The sequence below is a fragment of the Neophocaena asiaeorientalis genome, unplaced genomic scaffold, assembly GCF_003031525.2.
Source record: "Neophocaena asiaeorientalis asiaeorientalis breed wild unplaced genomic scaffold, Neophocaena_asiaeorientalis_V1.1 scaffold362, whole genome shotgun sequence".
NCBI lineage: Eukaryota > Metazoa > Chordata > Mammalia > Artiodactyla > Phocoenidae > Neophocaena > Neophocaena asiaeorientalis.
This window is the reverse complement of record NW_020175700.1, coordinates 2695924-2719387: the sequence shown is the minus strand read 5'-3', so window position 1 is coordinate 2719387 and position 23464 is coordinate 2695924. Positions and strand designations below refer to the sequence as shown.

Below are 23464 nucleotides of genomic sequence, written 5' to 3'. Positions count from 1 at the left end.
ACCAGGATGCTGAGCATCTAACGGGTGTGTGCCCAGGTGGGTGAGACTTGTCCCTGCATCCCAAGGGTGGTGTTTCCTGCTGCCCTGTTAGGCTGCAGTGGGGACTCCATTCTGGATCATCCAGTGGAGGAAGTCAGCTGGGAGGGGAAGCAGTGCAGAGCTGGGTAGCTAAGCCAGGGTTCTGTTTTCCTTTCCCAGGACTTTTTTTTTCTTCATGATTCCATTGCTGACAATACAGACTTCTTGAAGATATTCCAGTTTCAACCATATTTTTTTTTGAATTTTATTTTATTTATTTTTTTATATAGCAGATTCTTATTAGTTATCCATTTTATACATATTAGTATACGTATGTCAATTCCAATCTCCCCAGTTTCAACCATATTAAAGAGTAGTTACTTGGAGTTCTGATACACCAGTAACTACCTAAAAAGGGAAGGCATTTAGCAATAGCAGAAGAAGGAAACTGTTCAAGTTGCAGGAAGAATATAACGCTCATTTACTTACCGCCAGTGTGAATGATGCAGGCAACTTTTTTTAGGAGGCTGAGACTTTGAGCAGCATTGAATGATGGCATTTGGCCACTTGCTTTGTCTCTGGGGAGTCTGAGATTTACAACTGTCATCTTCTGCTTTTTTCCCTTCCAGTTGTCTGTGACAAGCAGCCTGTTACAGCCTATATTCCAGACAACTGAACATCATTTCTGGCTGCCAGATAAAATAAAATGTTTTAAAATAACTTTTTGACAAAGTTCTACTATAAAACATCTTGTGGGGTGTGTGTGCGTGCGTGTGTGTGTGTGTGTGTGTGTGTGTGTAAATTGTCTGTGTATGTGGAGAAAAAAGTAGGAGATTGTTCTCTTCTAGGGTGTAATGTTTTTGGTAATACATGTCACTGAAAAGTTGTTTAAAAAGTGAGATTTTTGCAAAGTGAACCAAATTTTAAATTAAGTACATGAACTTACCATTTTAAGGAAATCTGGAGTGAATCCTTCTGTAAAGGGGAGAACTTTTTGGCAGGATGTGGACCAGTTTCTCATAATGTGCTTGTTGGTTGCTTCTGTATTTTTCATAAAAGAGCATAATTGTTTATCTAGGTCAGATCTATGGTTATTGGGCCCTGTTAGGGCATTCTTATGTATGGTCAAGATTATTACTCAGGTGTGACCACAGCAGGTGTGCACGGCTGTATGCCAGGTTTAACTGGTAGAAAAAAAAATTATTGTCTCATGTGAAAAGTGTATCAGGTAATATGAGCTTCAGTCATGACTGGACTGAAGCTTAAGTCATGACTAGACAGGACTACATTTTTTTAGTAATGTAGCTGGAACTTTGTTGCTTTCTCCTGCCATCACTTGCCTCTGTTTCCCTCTATCTTGGTTTCATTCTCAGGCAGGTCTCTGACAATACGAAAAGTGGCTCCTGTCCCCTGCAACTTATGCAGTTCTTAGTGTCCAGGAACTCAGTCACATCAGACTTCATAAAATGACTTGCAGGGTCCTGCTTGGGTCACATGCTCATCCCTGGACCCAGTCACCATCTGAAGAGTGGCATTCTCTCTTCTGTCCACATAATGTGGTCAGCATGTGGTATTTGGGTGGGGCTGCTGATAGAAGCCCCATCGATTTTGTGTGGTCCCAAGTGGCAAGGAGGCATTCTATTGTCATGATGGGGCAAAGCTACAGATGCCCCCTAAGATGGCATAGATCAATGTGTCAATCTCTGCCTTTTTCTCCTGAGCAGACTCCCGAGGTGGCCTTTACCCAGGGGTGTCTGTGAAGTGCTGCTCAGTCCCTGACTCTGTCCTCTCTTAGCCGCCTTCTCCATTCTCCCGAGGGCAGTGGAGCAAAGAAGTCATGTTCAAGCTGGGGGCTATGCTTAGGTGAGAGGCTGTTCTAAGAGTGTTGCTTTAAAAGAGCCTATGCTCTTGTAGGAGGCTCAGGTGCATAAACCCAGGTTGGCTCAGGTAGTGTACGTAGGTGCTTTGGACTTTGGAAATGTGGTAGGACATATGAGTTTCTACCTAGCTCAGCATGGGAGAAAACCAGCAAATTACTACATTTACGCCAGGATCAGTTTCTATTGCTATGTAACGAATTACCCCCAAAGCTTAGTGGCTTGAAACTGCCATTTTAATATGCTCTGTGGGTCAGGAATTCAGACAGAGCATGGAGGAACTAACTTGTCTCTGCTCCAGTGTCTCAGCCTCACCTGGGAAGACCTGAGGTCTGGGGACTGGAGTGATCTGGAAACTCCTTCACTCACATGTCTGGCACTGGGGGTGAATGACTTGAAGGTAGAACTACCAACTGCTAGTTCTTGTTTGTATTAACAGTTTATTCCTTCTTGTTGCTGAGTAGCATTCCATCACATGGATGATCCAGTTTGTTTATCTGCTCACCTGTTGATTAACATTTGGGTTGTTTCCAGTTATTGGCTATAACAAGTAAAGCTACTATGAATATTTGAGTCTTTTTACAGACTTAAAATAATTCCTGGATAAATATGTAGTTGAGGAATGGCTGGATCATAAAGTAGTTGTATGTTCACCATTTTAAGAAACTACCAAACCGAGTTCCAGAGTAGTCATACCATGTTATATTCCCATCAGTGCTTTATGAGAATTCCAGTTCTCCACATCTTTTCAACACTTGGGATAGTCTTTTTAGGTTCAGCCATTCCGATAGGTTTGTAGCAGTATCTCATGTGATTGTAACATATTTCTTCTTTGGCAATGTGTCTGCATAAATATTTTGCCCATTTTTTCTCATTGTTGAGATTTGGGAGTTCTTTGGATACAAGTCGTTTATCAGATAAATGTTTGGCAAATATTTTTTTGAGCTCATACAGTTTTTTGTTTTGTTTTGTTTTGCGGTATGCGGGCCTCTCGCTGTTGTGGCCTCTTCCGTTGCGGAGCACAGGCTGCGGACGCACAGGCTCAGCAGCCACGGCTCACGGGCCCAGCCGCTCCGTGGCATGTGGGATCCTCCCGGACCGGGGCACAAACCCGTGTCCCCTGCATCGGCAGGCGGACTCTCAACCACTGCACCACCAGGGAAGCCCCTTTTTCCTTTTATTTTGGTAGATTTTTTTAATAAGAGCTTTAAAAATATAGCGTATGTACCATATAGTTTACCTACTTAAAGTGTACAATTCCATATATTACAGAGTTGTGCAACCATAACCATAACTAATTTTAGAACATTTTCATCATTCCAAAAAGAAACTCTGTATCCATTAACTATCACTCCCCATTATCCCCAAACCCCTCAGCCCTAGGAAATCAATCTACTTTCTGTCTTTATGGATTTGCCTGTTCTGGATATTTCATATAAATGGAATCATACAATATGTGGTCCTTTGAGACAGGCTTCTTTCACTTATGATGTTTTCAAGGTTTATCCATGTTGTAATATGTATCAGTACTTTATTTTCATTGCCAAATAATATTCCATTGTATGGATATACTACATTTTGTTTATCCATTCATCGATTGATGGACATTTGAGTTGCTTAAACTTTAAGGCTATTATGAATAATGATGCTATGAACATTCATGTACAAGTTTTTGTGTGGGCATATATTTTTATTTATCTTGGGTATATGCATAGGAGTGGAATTGCTGGGTCATATGCTAACTCTGCATTTAAATTTTTGAGGAATTGCCAGACTGTTTTCCAAAATGGCTTCACCATTTTACCTTCCCCCTGGAATGTATGAGGGTTCTAATTTTTTAACTCGCTGACAATTGTTATTGTCCATCTTTTTGATTAGAGCCAATCTAGTGGGTATGAACTGGTATCTCATTGTGGTTTTGAATTGCATTTTCCTGCTGTGTAACAATGTTGAGCATCTTTTTATGTGCTTATTGGCTATTTGCATATGTTCTTTGAAGAACTGTCTATTCAGATCCTTTGCAACATTCTAAAATTGGGTTGTCTTATTGTTGAGTTGTAGGAGTTCTTTATGTATTCTAGATACAAGCTTCTTATTAGATACTGTTAATTATCATTATTTGTGGTAGTTAAGTTCTGTAAAGTTTCTGTGAACATTGAATTGCCAGATACTGAACCATTGCTCCTGGGGGAAATACAGGGTTAGGTTCCTGAGAGCTTCTGGTCACAGTTTCATCAACCAATCCATACATAACTTTGTCTTAGGTATGTTTCTGTTTAAAGATAACTTATTTAATGTACATTGTTCATTCATTAACATCGAACTAATGGGCAACAGCACTATAGCTCATGTCTGAATGAAGTTTATCTGTAAAGCACATCATAGATGTGCTAAGCCTTCTTAGTAATGCTAGATAGCTCTTCAGCTTTACCCTTAGGAGCCATTTGAAATAGCAAAATCGGAAGTCAGAGCATTGCTGTTTGACCTCAGCTGGGAATGTGCATGTTGGGTGACTCAGATTTTTTTGCCACTCTGCAGATGTCCGTGAATGACTGTGAAAGTTTTATGAGTATTGATTTTGGGTTTTCTTATACATTTAAGCAAATAGGTGAATTTGCAAACATGGAATACGTAAATAATGAAAAGTGACTGTATATGATTTATAAAAATTTTCTATTCTGTACTTGCTTTTTACATTCTTGATGATATCCTTTGAAGCTCCCAAATTTAATTTTGATGAAGTCTAATGCTTTTGATATCATATCTAAGAAACCATTACCTAATCCAAGGTCACAAAGATTTACATTTATGTTTGGTAGTTTAGCTTTCACAGTTAGGTTTTCTCAGTTATTTTTTATATATGTTGTGAGGAAGGAGTCCAACTTCAATCTTTTGCATGTTGATATCCAGCACCACTTCTTGAAAAGACTATTCTTTCCCCATTGAGTGGTATGGCACTCTTGTCAAAATTAATTGCCCCAAAATGTATAGGTTTATTCCTGGACTCACAGTTCTCTTCCACTGATCTATATGACTATCCTTATGCCAGTACCACATGGTCTTGATCACTTTAGGTATGTAGTAAGACTTGAAATTGGGAAGTGTGAGTCATTCAATTTTTTTTTTTTTTTCTGTTGTTGTTATTCTGGGTCCCTTGAATTTCCATATGAATTTTAGGATCAGCTTTTCAATTTCTGTAGAGAAGCCAGGTGGCATTTTGATAGGGATTGCATTAAATCTGTAGATCAGTTTGGGAAGTATTGCCATCCTAACAGTATTAAGTCTGCTGATTCATAAACATGTGCATTTAGGTATTCTTTAACTTCTTTCAAAGAATAAGATTTTCACTTCTTTTGTTAAATTTATTCCTAAGCACTTTATTCTTTTTGAGGCTAATGTAAAAAGTTGTTTCTTAATTACATTTCTGGTTTGTTCACTGCTACTATAGGAACACAATAGAGTTTTGTTTATTGATCTTGCATCCTTCAGTCTTGCTGAACTCATTAATTAATTCAAATAGTTGTAGTGGATTCCTTAGCAGTGTCTGTATACTAGGTTGTGCTATCTGTGAATGGAGATGGTTTACTTCTTCCTTTTCAATCTGGATGCCTTTTATTTCTTTTTCTTGCCTAATTGCCCTGGATAGAACCTTCAATGCAATGTTGAATAGAAATGGCAAGAAACAATATCCTTCTCTTGTTCCTGGTCTTAGGAGGAAAGGATTCAGTCTTTCACCATTGAGGATGATGTTAGTTGTGTGTTTTTTGTAGATACTCTTTTTCAGGTTGAGGACATTTTCTTTATTCCTAGTTTGTTGAGTATTTGTCTTTTTTTGTTTCTTTTTAAATCATGAAAGGGTGTTCAGTTTTGTCAAATGGTTTTTCTGTATCTGTTGAGATGATCATGTGGTTTTTGTCCTTTACTGGTATTAGATTGGTATTACATTTTTTGAATTTTGGATGTCAAATCAATTTTGCACTCGTGTGAAAAATCCCATTACCATTATATATAACATTTGTCATAGTATATATTCCTTTTTATATCTTGCTGGGTTCAGTTTGCTAGTATTTTTTGAGGATATTTGCATTTATATTTGTTAGAGATAATGGTCTGTAGCGTTTTTTTTTTTTTTTTCTTCTTGTGATGTCTTTGTCTGGTTTTGATATTAGAGTAATACTGACCTCATAAGATGAGTTTTGAAGTATTCCCTTCTCTTGTAATTTTTTGATAGAATTTGTGAAGAATTGGTATTAATTCCTGTTTAAATGTTTGGTAGAATTTACTGCTAAGCCATCTTTGCCTGGCTTTTCTTTGTGGGTGGTTTTAAAATTACTGATTCAAACTCTACTTATAATAGGTCCATTCAGAGTGTATTTTCAGTAAGTTTTTGTAGTTTCTGTCTTTCTAGGAATTTGTTCATTGCATCTATGTTACCTAATTTGTTGACATACGTTGTTCACAGTATTCCTTTATAATCTTTTGTATTTCTGTAAGATAAGTGGTAATATTCCCTCTTTCACATGTGAGTCTTTTATTTTTTTTCTCCCTTGGTCATTGTAGCTAAATGTTGTTAATTTTGTTGATTTTTTTAAGGAAGCAACTTTTGGTTTAGTTGATTTTCTCTTATTTTTCTATGATTTCAATAATTTTTTTCTCTAATTTTTATTTTCTTCCTCTTCTTTGGATTTTGATTGCCCTTCTTTTTTCTAATGTATTGAGGTAAAAGGTTAAGTTATTGATTTAAAGTCTCTAAGTATTTTGTTGAATTATCTATTTCTTTCTTCAAATTTTTTTTGTTTGTTTTTCATATATTATGGGGTCCCGTCAGGTGCACGTAAGTTTATAATTGTTTCATGTCCCTGATGAATTGACTCTTTTATCATTAATAACATCCACTTTATTGCCAATAACACTTTATGTTTTATTATCTAAGTTGTCTGGTATTAATACAGCCACTCTAGCTTTCTTATGGTTGCTGTTTGAATGATATTTCTTTTCCATTCATTTACTTTCAACCTATTTGTATCATTGAATGTAATGTGTGTACGGTGTCTACAGCATATGGTTGGATTTTTAAAATCTATTCTGCCAATCTCAGTTGGTTAATCCACTCACATCTAATGTTATTATTGACGTAGCTGCATTTATGTCTGCCATTTTTTGTTTTCTATACGTCTGTTACCTTTTTTATTCCTCTATAACTCCATTTCTGCTTTATTTTTTAATTTAATGAATGTTTTCTAGGGGTAACATTTTAATGCTTTTAATTATTATGTTACTATATGTTTTTGAAATGTTTTCCTAATGGTTGTTATAGGACTTACCATATTATCTTTTTTTTTAACATCTTTATTGGAGTATAATTGCTTTAAAATGGTGTATTAGTTTCTGCTTTATAAGAAAGTGAATCAGTTATACATATACATATATATACCGATATCTCGTCCCTCTTGCGTCTCCCTCCCACCCTCCCTAGCCCACCCCTCTAGGTGGTCACAAAGCACTGAGCAGATCTCCATGTGCTATGGGGCTGCTTCCCACTAGCTAGCTATTTTACATTTGGTAGTATATGTAAGTCTATGCCACTCTCTCACTTCGTCCCAGCTTATGCTTCCCCCTCCCCGTGTCCTCAAGCCCATTCTCTATGTCTGCATCTTTATTCCTGTCCTGGCCCTAGGTTCTTCATAACCATTTTTTTTTTTAGATTCCATATATATGTGTTAGCATAAGGTATTTGTTTTTCTCTTTCTGACTTATTTCACTTTGTATGACAGAGTCTAGGTCCATCTACCTCACTACAAATAACTCAATTTTGTTTCTTTTATGGCTGAGTAATATTCCATTGTATATATGTGCCACATCTTCTTTATCCATTCATCTGTCGATGGACACTTAGGTTGCTTCCATGTCCTGGTTATTATAAATAGAGCTGCAATGAACATTGTGGCTATTATAAATAGAGCTGCAATGAACATCTTCTTTATCCATTCATCTGTCGATGGACAATTAGGTTGCTTCCATGTCCTGGCTATTATAAATACAGCTACAATGAACATTGTGGTACATGACTCTTTTTGAATTCTGGTTTCCTCAGGGTATATGCCTAGTATTGGGATTGCTGGGTCATATGGTAGTTCTGTTTTTAGTTTTTTAAAGGAACGTCCATACTCTTCTCCATAGTGGCTGTATCAGTTTACATTCCCACCAACAGAGCAAGAGGGTTCCCTTTTCTCCACAACCTGTCCAGCATGTATTGTTTGTAGATTTTTTGATGATGGCCATTCTGACTGGTGTGAGGTGATACTTCATTGTAGTTTTGATTTGCATTTCTCTAATGATTAATGATGTTGAGCATTCGTTCATGTGTTTGTTGGCAATCTGTATATCTTTTTTGGAGAAATGTCTATTTAGGTCTTCTGCCCATTTTCGGATTGGGTTGTTTGCTTTTTGATATTGAGCTGCATGAGCTGCTTGTCAATTTTGGAGATTAATCCTTTGTCAATTGCTTCATGTGGAAATATTTTCTCCTATTCTTTTATCCTGTTCCATTGATCTATCTTTCTGTTTTTGTGCCAGTACCATACTGTCTTGATTACTGTAGCTTTGTAGTATAGTCTGAAGTCAGGGAGCCTGATCCTCCAGCCTCGTTTTTTTTCTCAAGATTGCTTTGGCTCTTCAGGGTCTTTTGTGTTTCCATAGAAATTGTGAAATTTTTTGTTCTAGTCTGTGAAAAATGCCAGTGGTAGTTTGATAAGGATTGCATTGAATCTATAGATTGCTTTGGGTAGTATAGTCGTTTTCACAATGTTGATTCTTCCAATCGAAGAACATGGTATAACTCTCCATCTGTATCATGTTTAATTTCTTTCATCAGTGTCTTATAATTTTCTGCATACAGGTCTTTTGTCTCCTTAGGTAGGTTTATTCCTAGATATTTTATTCTTTTTGTTGCAATGGTAAATGGGAGTGTTCCCTTAATTTCTTTTTCAGATTTTTCATCATTAGTGTATAAGAATGCAGAGATTTCTGTGCATTAATTTTGTATCCTGCTACTTTACCAAATTCATTGATTAGCTCTAGTAGTTTTCTGGTAGCATCTTTGGGATTCTCTATGTATAGTATCACGTCATCTGCAAACAGTGACAGTTTTACTTCTTCTTTTCCAGTTTGGATTCCTTTTATTTCTTTTTCTTCTCTGATTGCTGTGGCTAAAACTTCCAAAACGATGTTGAATAATAGTGGTGAGAGTGGGCAACATTGTCTTGTTCCAGATCTCATTGGAAATGCTTTCAGTTTTTCACCATTGAGGATGATGTTGGCTGTGGGCTTGTCATATATGGCCTTTATTATGTTGAGGAAAGTTCCCTCTATGCCTACTTTCTGGAGGGTTTTTATCATAAATGGGTGTTGAATTTTGTCGAAAGCTTTCTCTGCATCTATTGAGATGATCATATGGTTTTTCTCCTTCAATTTTTTAATATGGTGTATCACATTGATTGATTTGCCTATACTGAAGAATCCTTGCATTCCTGGGATAAGCCCCACTTGTTCATGGTGTATGACCCTTTTAATATGCCGTTGGTTTCTGTTTGCTAGTATTTTGCTGAGGATTTTTGCATCTGTGTTCATCAGTGATATTGGCCTGTAGTTTTCTTTCTTTGTGACATCCTTGTCTGGTTTTGGTATCAGGGTGATGGTGGCCTCGTAGAATGAGTTTGGAAGTGTCCGTCCTTCTGCTATATCTTGGAAGAGTTTGAGAAGGATAGGTGCTAGCTCTTCTCTAAATGTTTGATAGAATTCGTCTGTGAAGTCATCTGGTCCTGGGCTTTTGTTTGTTGGAAGATTTTTAATCCCAGTCTTAATTTCAGTGCTTGTGATTGGTCTGTTTATATTTTCTATTTCTTCCTGGTTCAGTCTTGGAAGTTTGAGCTTTTCTAAGAATTTTTTCATTTCTTCCAGGTTGTCCATTTTATTGGCATATAGTTGCTTGTAGTGATCTCTTAGGATGCTTTGTATTTCTGCAGTGTCAGTTGTTACTTCTCCTTTTTCATTTCTAATCCGTTGATTTGAGTCTTCTCCCTTTTTTTCTTGATGAGTCTGGCTAATGGTTTATCAATTTTATTTATCTTTTCAAAGAATCAGCTTTTAGTTTTATTGGTCTTTGATATTGTTTCCTTCATTTCTTTTCCATTTATTTCTGATCTGATCTTTATGACTTCTTTCCTTCTGCTAACTTTGCAGGTGTTTTTTTTCTTCTTTCTCTAATTGCTTTAGGTGTAAGGTTAGGTTGTTTATTTGAGATGTTTCTTGTTTCTTGAGTTCGGATTGTATTGCTGTAAACCTCCCTCTTAGAACTGCTTTTGCTGCCTTCCCTAGGTTTTGGGTCGTCGTGTTTTCATTGTTATTTGTTTCTAGGTATTTTTTTCTTTCGTCTTTGATTTCTTCAGTGATCTCTTGGTTATTTAGTAGTGTATTGTTCAGCCTCCATGTGTTTGTGTTTTTTTACAAACTTTTCCCTGTAATTGGTATCTAGTCTCATAGCGTTGTGGTCAGAAAAGATGCTTGATACGATTTCAATTTTCTTAAATTTACCAAGGCTTGATTTGTGCCCCAAGATATGGTCTATCCTGGAGAATGTTCCATGAGTACTTGAGAAGAAAGAGTATTCTGTTGTTTTTGGATGGAATGTCCTATAAATATCAAGTAAGTCCATCTTTTTTAATGTAACATTTAAAGTTTGTGTTCCCTTATTTATTTTCATTTTGGATGTTCTGTCCATTGGTGGTAGTGGGATGTTAAAGTCCCCTACTATGTTTGTGTTACTGTCAATTTCCCTTTTTATAGCTGTAAACATTTGCCTTATGTATTGGGGTGCTCCTATGTTGGGTGCATAAATATTTACAATTGTTATATCTTCTTCTTGGATTGATCCCTTGATCATTACGTAGTGTCCTTCTTTGTCTCTTGTAATAGTCTTTATTTTAAAGTCTGTTTTGTCTGATATGAGAATTGCTACTCCAGCTTTCTTTTGGTTTCCATTTGCATGGAATATCTTTTTCCATCCCCTCACTTTCAGTCTGTATGTGTCCCTAGGTCTGAAGTGAGTGTTTGTAGACAGCATATATACGGGTCTTGTTTTTGTATCCATTCAGCCAGTCTGTGTCTTTTGGTAGAGCGTTTAATCTAATTACATTTAAGGTAATTATCGATATGTATGTTCCTATTACCATTTTCTTAATTGTTTTGGATTTGTTATTGTAGGTCTTTTACTTGTCTTGTATTTCCTGCCTAGAGAAGTTCCTTTTGTATTTGTTGTAAAGCTGGTTTGGTGGTGCTGAATTCTCTTAGCTTTTGCTTGTCTGTAAAGGTTTTAATTTCTCCATCGAATCTGAATGAGATCCTTGCTGGGTAGAGTAATCTTGGTTTTAGGTTTTTTTTCTGCATCACTTTAAATATGTCCTGCCAATGCCTTCTGGCTTGCAGAGTTTCTGCTGAAAGATCAGCTGTTAACCTTATGGGGATTCCCTTGTGTGTTATTTGTTGTTTTTCCCTTGCTGCTTTTAATATTTTTTCTTTGTATATAATTTTGGATAGTTTGATTAATATGTGTCTTGGTGTGTTTCTCCTCGGATTTATCCTGTATGGGACTCTCTGTGCTTCCTGGACTTGATTGACTATTTCCTTTCCCATATTAGGGAAGTTTTCAACTATAATCCCTTCAAATATTTTCTCTGTCCCTTTCTTTTTTCTTCTTCTTCTGGGACCCCTATAATTCGAATTTTGGTGCATTTAATGTTGTCCCAGAGGTCTCTGAGACTGCCCTCGATTCTTTTCATTCTTTTTTCTTTATTCTGCTTGGCAGTAGTTTTTTCCACTGTTTATCTTCCAGGTCACTTATCCATTCTTCTGCCTCCATTATTATGCTATTGATTCCTTGTAGAGAATTTTTAATTTCATTTATTGTGTTGTTCATCATTGTTTGTTTACTCTTTAGTTCTTCTGTGTCCTGGTGAAACGTTTCTCGTATTCTCCATTCTATTTCCACAATTTTGGATCATCTTTACTATCATTACTCTGATTTCTTTTTCAGGTAGACTGCCTATTTCCTCTTCATTTGTTTGATCTGGTGGGTTTTTACCTTGCTCCTTCATCTGCTTTGTGTTTCTCTGTCTTCTCATTTTGCTTAACTTACTGTGTTTGGGGTCTCCTTTTCGCACACTGCAGGTTCGTAGTTCCCATTGTTTTTGGTGTCTGCCCCCAGTGTCTAAGGTTGTTTCAGTGGGTTGTGTAGGCTTCCTGGTGGAGGGGACTAGTGCCTGTGTTCTGGTGGATGAGGCTGGATATTGTCTTTCTCGTGGGCAGGACCATGTCCGGTGGTGGTGTGTTTTGGGTTGTCTGTTACTTTAGTATGATTTTAAGCAGCCTTTCTCCTAATGGGTGGAGTTGTGTTTCTGTCTTGCTTGTTGTTTGGCATCGGGTATGCAGCACTGTAGCTTGTTGGTCATTGAGTGTAGATGGGTGTTAGCATTGAGATGGAGATCTCTTGGAGAGCTTTCACCGTTTGATATTACGTGGAGCCGGGAGGTCTTTGGTTGACCAATGTCCTGAACTCGGCTCTCCCACCTCAGCAGTACAGGCCTGACACCCGGCTGGAGCACCAAGACCCTGTCAGCCACCCGGCTCAGAAGAAAAGGGAGGGAAAAAAAAAAAAAGAAAGAAAGAAAAAATAAAATAAAGTTATTAAAATAAAAATAATTATTAAAAATAAAAAAATTTTAAAGTAATAAAAAAAGAAAAAAAAAGAAAGAAAGAAGGAAGAGAGCAACCAAACCAAAAAACAAATCCACCAATGATAACAAATGCTGAAAACTGTACTAAAACAAACAAACAAAAAACAGATAGACAGAACCCTAGGACAAATTGTAAAAGCAAAGCTATACAGGCAAAATCACACAAAGAAGCATACACATACACACTCACAAAAAGAGAAAAAGGAAAAAAAAATATATTGTTGCTCCCAATGTCCACAGCTTCAATATTGGGATGAGTCATTGTCTGTTCAGGTATTCCACAGATGCAGGGTACATCAGGTTGATTGTGGAGATTTAATCTGCTGCTCCTGAGCCTGTTAGGAGAAATACCCCTTTATCTTCTTTGTTCGCACAGCTCCTGGGGTTCAGCTTTGGATTTGGCCCCGCCTTTGCATGTAGGTTCCCTGAGAGTGTCTGTTCTTCGCTCAGACAGGATAGGGTTAAACTAGCAGCAGATTAGGGGTCTCTGGCTCACTGAGGCCAGGGGGAGGGAGGGGTACAGAATGCAGGGCAAGCCTGTGGTGGCAGAGGCCAGCATGACGTTACAACAGTGTGAGGAGCGCCATGTATTCTCCCGGGGAAGTTGCCCCTCAGTCACGGGACCCTGGCAGTGGCGGGCTGCACAGGCTCTTGGGTGGGAAGGTATGGGTAGTGACCTGTGCTTTCACACAGGCTTCTTGGTGGCTGCAGCAGCAGCCTTAGTGTTTCATGCTCGTCTCTGGTGTCCATGCTGATAACCGCAGCTCACACCCATCTCTGGAGCTTGTTTAGCTAGTGCTCTGAATCCCCTCTCCTCTCACACCGCGAAACAATGGTCTCTTGCCTCTTAGGCAGTTCCAGACTTTTTCCGGACTCCCTCCCGGCTAGCTGTGGCACACTAGCTCCCTTCAGGCTGTGTTCATGCAGCCATCCCCAGTCCTCTCCCTGGGATCTGACCTCCGAAGCCCAAGCTTCAGCTCCCAGCCCCACCCATCCTGGTGGGTGAGCAGACACGCCTCTCGGGCTGGTGATTGCTGGTCAGCCCCGATCCTCTGTGCGGGAATACCTCCACTTTGCCCGCTGCACCCGTTGCTTGCGCTCTCCTCCATGGCTCTGATGCTTCTTCCCTGTCCACCCCCGTCTCTGCCAGTGAAGGGGCTTCCTAGTTTGTGGAAACTTTTCCTCCTTCACAGCTCCCTCTCCGAGGTGCAGGTCCCGTCCCTATACTTTTGTCTCTTTTTTCTTTTTTCTTTTGCCCTACCCAGGTACATGGGGAGCTTTTTTTGCCTTTTGCGAACTCTGAGGTCTTCTGCCAGCGTTCAGTATGTGTTCTGTAGTTGTTCCACATGTAGATGTATTTCTGATGTATTTGTGGGGAGGAAGGTGATCTCCACGTTTTACTCTTCCACTATCTTGAAGGTCTCACTCCACCATATTATATCTTAACTTCTCAGAATCTACATCAGATTTACTAATTTAATTCCAGTGAGATATAGAAACATTACCCCTATATTGCTCTATTCTCTTTCCTCTTTTGTGAACTATTATTGTTTATAAGTATATATCATAATATATATTTTATGTTTATATATTATACACATATCACAAACCCAACAATGAATTGTTGTTAGTATAATTTTTCTAAATTCACATAATTTTATGTGTATTAAAGAAGCTGAGAAAGGAAAAATTGAGCAAGTCTATAGAGTTTGTTATATCAACCTTCCTTTTCATCATTTCTTGCTCTCTTCATTTCTTCCTGTGGATTTGAGTTATCATCTGTTATCATTTTCCTACCCCAAGACAACTTTGCTAACACCCATCTCTTTTGTGCTTTTTTTGTCAAACACATTATCTTTCTCTATGTGAAAGGCCTGATAATACAGCTATGTAAATAATGTTTTATACAATTTCTTTTAAAATCAGTTAAGAGAAAAAGGGGAAGAAATATGCAATTATACGGTTTCTTTTAATTACATATTCAACTCTATTATTTTTCTTGTGTTTGTGGATATGAATTGTCATTTGGGGTACTTTCTTTTATTTATTTATTTATTTATTTTTATTTTTTGCGGTACGCGGGCCTCTCACTGTTGTGGCCTCTCCCGTTGTGGAGCACAGGCTCTGGACGCGCAGGCTCAGCAGTCATGGGTCACGGGCCTAGCCGCTCCGCAGCATGTGGGATCTTCCCGGACCGGGGCATGAACCCGTGTCCCCTGCATCGGCAGGCGGACTCTCAACCACTGCGCCACCAGGGAAGCCCCTGGGGTACTTTCTTTTAGTCTGAACAACTTCCTCTAGTATTTCTTGCATGGAATGTCTGCTAGGAACAAATTCTCTGTTATTGCTTATCATAGAATATCTTTATTTCACCTTTGTTTTTGAAGGATAGTTTTGCTGAATATAAGATTATTGGTTGACAATTCTTTCAGCACCTTGAATATGTCATCCAACTGTCTCTGGCCTTATTGTTTCTGATGAGAAGTCAGGTGCTAATCTTATTGGCACCTTGTACATGATGAGACATTTTTCTCTTACTGCTTTCAAGATTTTCTCTTTTTCTTTGACTTTCATCATTTTTACCATATGTCTGGGTGTGGATCTCTTTGTATTTATTCTACTTGGATTTTGTTGAGTGTCTTGGATGAATCATGTTTTTCATCATACTTAGCAAGTTTTCAGGCATTATTTCTTCAAATTTTTTTCTATTCCTTTCTCTTTCTCCTCTCCTTCCCATTGAATTATGTTGGTGTGCTTAATGGTGTCCCACATTTCTCTGAGGCTCTGGTCATTTTCTGCTTTTCTTCAGATTGTATAATCTCTATCAATATATCCTTATATTTGCTGAGTCTTTCTTCTACTAGTTTAAATATAGTTTTAACTCCTGTAGTGAAACTTTCAGTTTTGTTATTGTACTTTTCAAATCCAGAATTTCAGTTTACTTCTTTAAAAAAAGTAATTTCTGTCTCTTTATTGATATTCTCTATTTGATGAGACATTGTCATTATAGCTTTCTTTACATCTTTAAGCATAGTTTCTTTTAGTTCTTTGAACATTTTTATTGTGGATATTTTTAAGTCTTTGCCTGTTAAATCTGTCATCTGAGTTCTCTCACAGTTTCTGTGCCTGCTTTTTTTCCCTACGTGTGGGTCACACTTTCCTGTTTCTTTTTTGTGTCTCATAGTTTTTGTTGAAAATTGGACATTTTATAATAATTTCAGGAACCTGGATACTGGTTCCTTATCACTTCTTCAAAAGGTCTTCTTTTGTTGTTGTTTGCTTGTTTATTTGTTTAGTGATTCAGACTATTTTGGTGATGTCTTTTTTCCTTTAGTGCCACTCTCAGAGGGAGCAACCTGGGGCATATATGTACAGTCACCCTACATGACAGTGGTTTAATTGGGGTTCTCTTTGTCTCTTTCCCTAATCTCTCTAGTAAGCTGTCTGCCTTTTTGGTATCACATCCAGCTGGTGTGCTTCATTAATTGCTGAGTGATTGCTGTATTGTTTTCAACAGTGCCTGAGACATACATGGCTCTGCCGTTTGGCCCAACTAAATTCAGTAAGGGGTCATTTTTGTGGCAAGTCTCTGAGGTCTGTTCTAACCCCAAGAGGGCTCTCTTTTCCTGTTTTCTCTGATGAACTACCTGACCTGTCATTTATTGCTCTTTATTAAGAGGAGCTGCCAGCCGCATATTTGCTTATTGCTAAAATTGTTATTGTTTTCAAGAGTGCCTGTAGGCTTGAACTTCCCACACTTTATTTCAAATAATGCCAGTACTTTTGGGGAGGGCATAGAAGCTCTTTGATTTTATGGACTACCTCTGTATTGGGGGAAAATCTCTAAGCCACTACTCTGGACAATAGGCAGAGTTGGTAGTCTCTGGTCTTCTCAGCTTGCCTCTCCTGACATAGAATATCTGCCCTGTGAGCAAGCTTATATGAGGGTGATTGGTGCCCCCAGTATTTTCCTGGTCTAGAACCTCCTTCTTATGAGGGGAGCTGGGTGAAAGAATGGAATCTTAACCTTTTAGATGCACTCATCAGGAAATTAGAGTCTTCAATTTGGACTGGAGGAGATGAGAAATGATGGTGGCCTACCCCTCCTGGTAAAGCACCATATCCTTTGATTGGCAGCTGAGGGGAGGAGGAGCTCTGCTTCTTTGTCATGTTCATCTGGAGTGGAGCTTCCATCAATCTGAGCTAGGATGGGAAGGAATGAGAGAGTAGTGGCTCAAATGTCAGTTTTCACTCTTGTCCTGAAAGTGGAACTCATGGACTGCAAGAGAAAAGTGGTCAGTTTGGGAACCACAGTTGTCATAAAATGGCTCTTTCATGCTGTGGCAGGAACTCTAGAAATCTGAGGTTAGCTTGCCGTAGCAGCATAGTTGTGAAGGTGATTGACTGAAATTGGGCAGCATTGAAATGGATCTTCTGGAAGTGCAGTCTATGATCTAAGATTCCTTGAAGACTTCTCAAAGCAAGAGAGGCCTACTGTTGGGCATGACAGGGAGTGTGGGTTTTTTCTAATGCTGACCAGGGTAAGTGGCCCTGAAAGGGGACATTCCAGAAAGAAAACTAATTGGTGTTATTCCCAGAGCTGGGAAACAAGTTGGTCACGGCAGTAGCAGCTGACCTCTGGATTCCTCTGGCTGGACTTTAATCTTCTCTCATGCAGCATCCAGGCAGGGAGTGAGTTGACCTGTGACGGGATCAGGGCCACAACTGGTGGGCTTATGTAGCTGCTGGTGCCCTGTCCAAAGCTCCTGCTGGGCATGTGTAGGCAGATATGATTTCAAATCAAAGGCATATCCAGAGCTGATCTCAGACCACTGTACTGATTGATGATGCAGTGTGGTCCCCGTAGGTCAGGATCCTGCTACAAGTGATCTGGATTCTATGGTGGCAGAATTTGCCCTGGAAGATGGCTTGCTGGGCTGGTGACTTTATGTTGGTCTGCCCTTACAGGCTTCTAGAGCAGAAAATCAGTGTGATGGGTCTGGTTTCCAGGGATGCAGTAACTGGAATCATATCAGACAAAGAAACTGACCATGCACCTCGTGGAGGGAGGCATCCTCTCACAACAGGATGGCCCAAGGGCCACTCAGTACGAGCCAGTCTTGTGCAGTGGATGGTTGGCTCAGGTGTGCCAGGATCAGAGCAGAAGTGATGTGAGCCTGGCTCAGAAAGGACGTGCAATAAATATGGGTGAAAAGGACAAGAAGGTGGGGGAGGGAGGAGGTGAAGGGGCTATCCTGTCTCTAAAAGATAGGGCAGAGCAGTACCATAAAAAGAGAGAGCATGTGACTCCTCTGAATGTCCTGAGGAGGTACTGGGGCATCTCAGCTCCCAACATGTTGTCAGTGTCTGGACTTGCCACGTGGGAACGTTGTCTCTCAGGAATTGAATGCTGAGGTTGGTGGACTTATGGCTCATTGAGCTTCTTGTAAAGACTGTGCTACAGAGCTTAGGACAGTCCAAATGAGTTTGTTATAGGAGACCAGTGGCAGCAGATTAAAATAAATCACCCAGGATGTGGTGACACATTCAGATTAGGAGGCCATAGAAATGCTCTCTTATTAATCTCTGGATAACAAGGGCACTGCGCGCATTGCAAAGCATGCTTACAGCATGGCCTCGGGTTTCACCCTGCAACTATCAAGCGGTCCTTCCACTATAACCCGTATGAAGACAGAAAAAGGCAAAAACATATTTAGAAAAATGAAGGAGATAGGCAAACTGTTGTCAAAATTGGCAAGGACTTTCCACTAACTATAAAGAACAGTGGGCCTGGATTGGTAAGGGTAGTCAGTGGGCTTTTCAGAGTGGCCAAATCCTACCTGTCTGAAAGAGAGCCGGAAGAAATATTTCCCCATCTCTTGTTTGTCCTTGGCTTTGAATTTTAGAAGATTTATGATACTTAGGAAACTTGTTGGCTGTCCCTCTTGGTTTGGCATTAGCCATTGTTTTATAGCCATTCTACAGCTAACTCCAGGGCAGCCCTGGAGGGAGGTATGGCGGGAGGTATGTTGCTGGTACTTTGTATCTAGCATTGCCCTGTGGACAGAAGGAGGCCTGTAGATCCCTATTTAAGTGTCCCGTCAGTTCAGAATGTACAGTACTGCTCCCTGGGGAGGTACAGGATCCCACCACAGCCTGGTAGAGCCGACTACACAGATGCCTACTGAACATCGTGCTTGTCTGCCTGTCCTCTAGTAGCAGGTCTGAGATGGGATGCTGACTGTTGTGATCAAGGGAGACCTGTTCACCCAAGTCTTGGTGCTGGCTTTAGGTAGACCTCTCCTCATTGCAATTTGAGTATGTACAGAAAACCCATTTGAGGGTCTGAGTTCAAATACTATAGCCTGTAAGGGAAAGGATATGCAGAGAAAACATATCTTTGGAAAGGATTTATTTCAGGACCAGAATAAATTTTAGAAAACCGGTATTCTAATAGGATGTAAGAAGATAAGGCTTTACTAGGGAAAACAGTATGGAGTTTCCTTAAAAAAATAAAAATAGAACTACCATGTGATCCAGTGATCCCACTCCTAGGCATATATCCAGAAAAGATGAAAACTCTAATTTGAAAAGATACATGCTCCCCAATGTTAATAGTAGCACTATTTCTAATAGGCAAGACATGGAAGCAACTTAAGTGTCCATCAACAGGTGAATGGATAAAGAAGGTGTAGTGTATGTATACAATGGAATATTCCTCATCCATAAAACATGAAACATTGCCATTTGCAGCAACACGGATGGACCTAGACATTATCATACATTAGACATTATCATACATTATCATACTAAATGAAGTAAGTCAGACAGAAGGACAAATAATGTATGATATCACTTATATGTGGAATCTAAAAAATAATACAAGTGATTTTATTTACAAAACAGAAACAGACTCACAGACATAGAAAACAAATTTATGGTTACCATAGGGGAAAGGTGGGGAGGGATAAATTATGGGATTAACATATATACACTACTATATATAAAATAGGTAAGCAACAAGGATTTACTGTATAGCACAGGGAACTATATTCAGTACCTTATAATAATCTATAATGGAAAATAATCTGAAAGTACATATATATAACTGAATCACTTTGCTGTACACCTGTAACTAACACAATATTGTAAATCCACTATACTTCAATAAAAAAGAGAACATTTGGACCTAAACAGATGTCAGAAATCATAAAAAAAGAAGATAGGACTTTAAGAAGCAAAAGCCATAAGAACTTCAGAATGAGATGTAAAAACAGTAAACTTAAAATAAAAGGGAACTGGTGAGATAATGAAAGCTTATAAAACTAGTTTGCTGTAGCAGAATTAAAATCTACAAGGGAGGCACTACGGAATTGAAACATTACACATTTGAATTAGTGATGTAGAGAATAAATGTGACATGCTTCTTTGGGGGCAAAGGAAGGAAAGAATAGAGTGGTGAGAAAGGAAGTGATAGAAATGGGGTACAGAAAATGTAAGTCCAATTTTAGAATCTCTGTAGAAGGAACCCCTCTGCTCAAGTTAGGATAGGGGCATTCATCAAAGATTTTTAATGAATGAAGACTTTCTGGAAGGTTTAAAAAAAATCTCAGTTTACCAGATAAAAGGCTTACTGTGTTTTGATCAAAATTCATATACATAGGCCCACAGTTATTTATTCTGGCAAAATTTGTGAATTATAAGAATAATAGGAAAAGTTATACCAGTATTCAAGCAGACAAAACAGGTTACTTAAAAGAAACAAAAATCTGGCAGGCCTGAGTTGTCCATGATACTAAGTCCTAGAAGACAGTGGAGCCAGGACTGCAGTGTTGGGACAAGAAGTGACTGTGCAGGCTTCCCTGGTGGCGCAGTGGTTAAGAATCCGCCTGCCAATGCATGGGACACAGGTTCGAGCCCTGGTCTGGGAAGATCCCACATGCTGTGGAGCAACTAAGCCTGTGCACCACAACTACTGAGCCTGCACTCTAGAACCCATGAGCCACAACTACTGAGCCTGCATGCTGCAACTACTGAAGCCCACGTGCCTAGAGCCTGTGCTCTGCAACAAGAGAAGACACCACAATGAGAAGCCCACGTACTGCAACAAAGAGTAGCCCCTGCTCGCCACAACTAGAGAAAACCCACGTGCAGCAACGAAGACCCAGTGCAGCCAAAAATAAATAAATAAATTTATTTAAAAAAAAAAGTGACTCTGCTCCAAGAATATGACACTCAGACAATTTGTTGTTCACCTGTGAGGGCACCTGATGCTCTTAGATATGTAAGAGGTTAGAAACCATACACCCTGCTTGTCCTTCTAGGAAGGATTTCTTTAAAACATAATTGCAGTTGATTTTGAGCTGAAGCAAAATTAAAAGATTAGAAATAGGGAGGGCATGATATAAAGAGTTGATGTGGATGATTGAAACTGGTTTAACAGAGTTAAGCCTAACTAACTGATGCAAATACAGTTCCAAATGGAAAGCAATAATTAAAAAGTTAAGGCAAGATCAAAGACTTCCCTTAAATGTAAGGGCTAAAACTATCATGGTCCTAGAAGAAAATATAGGAATAAATCTTTATGACCTTGAATTAGGCAATGGTTTCTTAGATATGAATGACATCAAAAACACAAGCAACCAAAGAAAATAAAGATAAATTGGATTTAATCAAAGTTAAAATATTTTGTGCTTCAAAGGATACCATCAAGAAAGTTAAAGGATAACTCACATGATAGAAGAAAATTTCTCCAAATCATATATCTGATGAGGGACTTGTATCTGGGATATATCCTATAATTCAACTATAAAAAGACAACTCAATTGAAAAGTAGACAAAGGACTTGAAAAGATAGTTCTCTGAAGAATATACATATAATTGGCCAATGATCACATGAAAAAATGCTCAGCATTATTAGACACCAGAGGAATGCAAATCAAAACCACAGTGAGATACCATTTCGTACCCACTTGGATAATTACAATAAAAAAGATGGACAGTAACAAGTGTTGGTGGAAATGTAGAGAAATTAGAACCCTCATATGGTGCTGCTGGGAATATAAAATGGTACAGACACTTGAAGAACAGGTTGGCAGTTCCTCAAAAGTTTAAGCAAAGGGTTACAACATGACCCAGCAGTTCTACTCCAAGGTATACACCCAAGAGAAATTAAAACATTTATTCACATAAAAACTTACACATGAATGTTCATAGGAGCATTAGTCACAATAGCCAAAATATGAAAACAACCCAAATGTCCATCAACTGATGAATGGAAAACAAAGTGGTATTCCATGCAATGGAATCTTATTTGGCAACAAAAAGGAATAAAGTACAGATACATGCTGGATGGATGAACCTTGAAAATATTTTCATAAGAGAAAGAAGCTAGAAACAAAAGACCACATATTAAATGATTCTATTTATATGAAATATTCAGAATAGGCAAACCTATGGAGAAAGAAAGTAACTAGTGATTTCCTAGGGCGGGGGTGGTAGAGGACGAAATGGGAAGTGGTTGCTAATGGGTATAATGTTTCATTTTGGGTGATAAAAATGGTCTATTTGTGTCATCATGGTTGTGCAACTCTGAGAATATACCAAAAGCTATTGAATTGTATCCTTAAAATGGATGAATTGTATGGTATGTGAATCATATCTCAATAAAGCTGTTGTAAAAAGTAAGGAAAGGTGTAAAATATAAAGTACTTTAATAATATTCTGTACCTCAAATTTAAGAAATATTTACAAATCAGAAATATTTACAAATCAGAAATATTTACAAATCAGAAAAGTGGGGGACTTCCCTGGTAGCACATCTGCCATCTGCCAATGCAGGGGACATGGATTTGACCCCTGGTTCGGGAAGATCCCACATGCCATGGAATAACTAAGCCCATGCACCATAACTACTGAGCCTGCTCTCTAGAGCCCATGAGCCACAACTGCTGAGCTTGTGTGCCACAGCTACTGAAGCCTGTGCATCTAGAGCCCATGCTGTGCAACAAGACAAGCCACCACAATGAGAAGCCTGCACACCGCAACAAAGAGTATCCCGCACTCGCAGCAACTAGAGAAAGCCCATGCACAGCAACGAAGACTCAATGCAGCCATAAATAAATAAATAAATAAATAAATAAATAAAAGAAAAGTGGAAAGGAATCTGGGAGAAAAAAAGGGATGTTAAATTCTTCTCTGCCCAAAGGGAAAGCCAAAGTTCTACTATGTTCTTGACATGGAAAGAATGTTTCCTAAGATTGTAAGGATAGCTTATTGTAGAATTTCTTCCTAAGTACTGGAGATGATAAACTCAGTGAAATATAGCTCACATAGGGAAATAGAGAAAAGGAACTAAAAACATGACAGAAGATAAAAAATTATCATTTTTATAATAAATATAAAGGCATTAAAACCCTCTATTCAATGACAGAGACTCAGAAATGATACCAAAAAGTTATGGTAAAAGCATGGGTAAAGATTTAAACATCAAATACAATTAAAAGGTGATAGGGGTCTTCCCTGGTGGCGCAGTGGTTGAGAGTCTGCCTGCTGATGCAGGGGACATGCGTTTGTGCCCCAGTCTGGGAAGATCCCACATGCCGCGGAGCGGCTGGGCCCGTGAGCCATGGCTGCTGAGCCTGCGCATCCAGAGCATGTGCTCCGCAACGGGAGAGGCCACAACAGTGAGAGGCCCACGTACCGCAAAAAAAAAAAAGTGATAAAATCGAGGAAATACTTATCATAGTACTACAAAAGTCTAATATTCTTCCATTTCTT

At 38.8% G+C, this 23464-nt stretch overlaps 1 protein-coding gene across 1 annotated transcript in view; it reads left to right on the top strand.

Annotated features, from left to right (window-relative positions):
• ADAMTS17 (ADAM metallopeptidase with thrombospondin type 1 motif 17) overlaps nucleotides 1–23464 on the top strand; it is a 346664-nt gene that overhangs the window by 32594 nt on the left and 290606 nt on the right. The window lies entirely within an intron of this gene.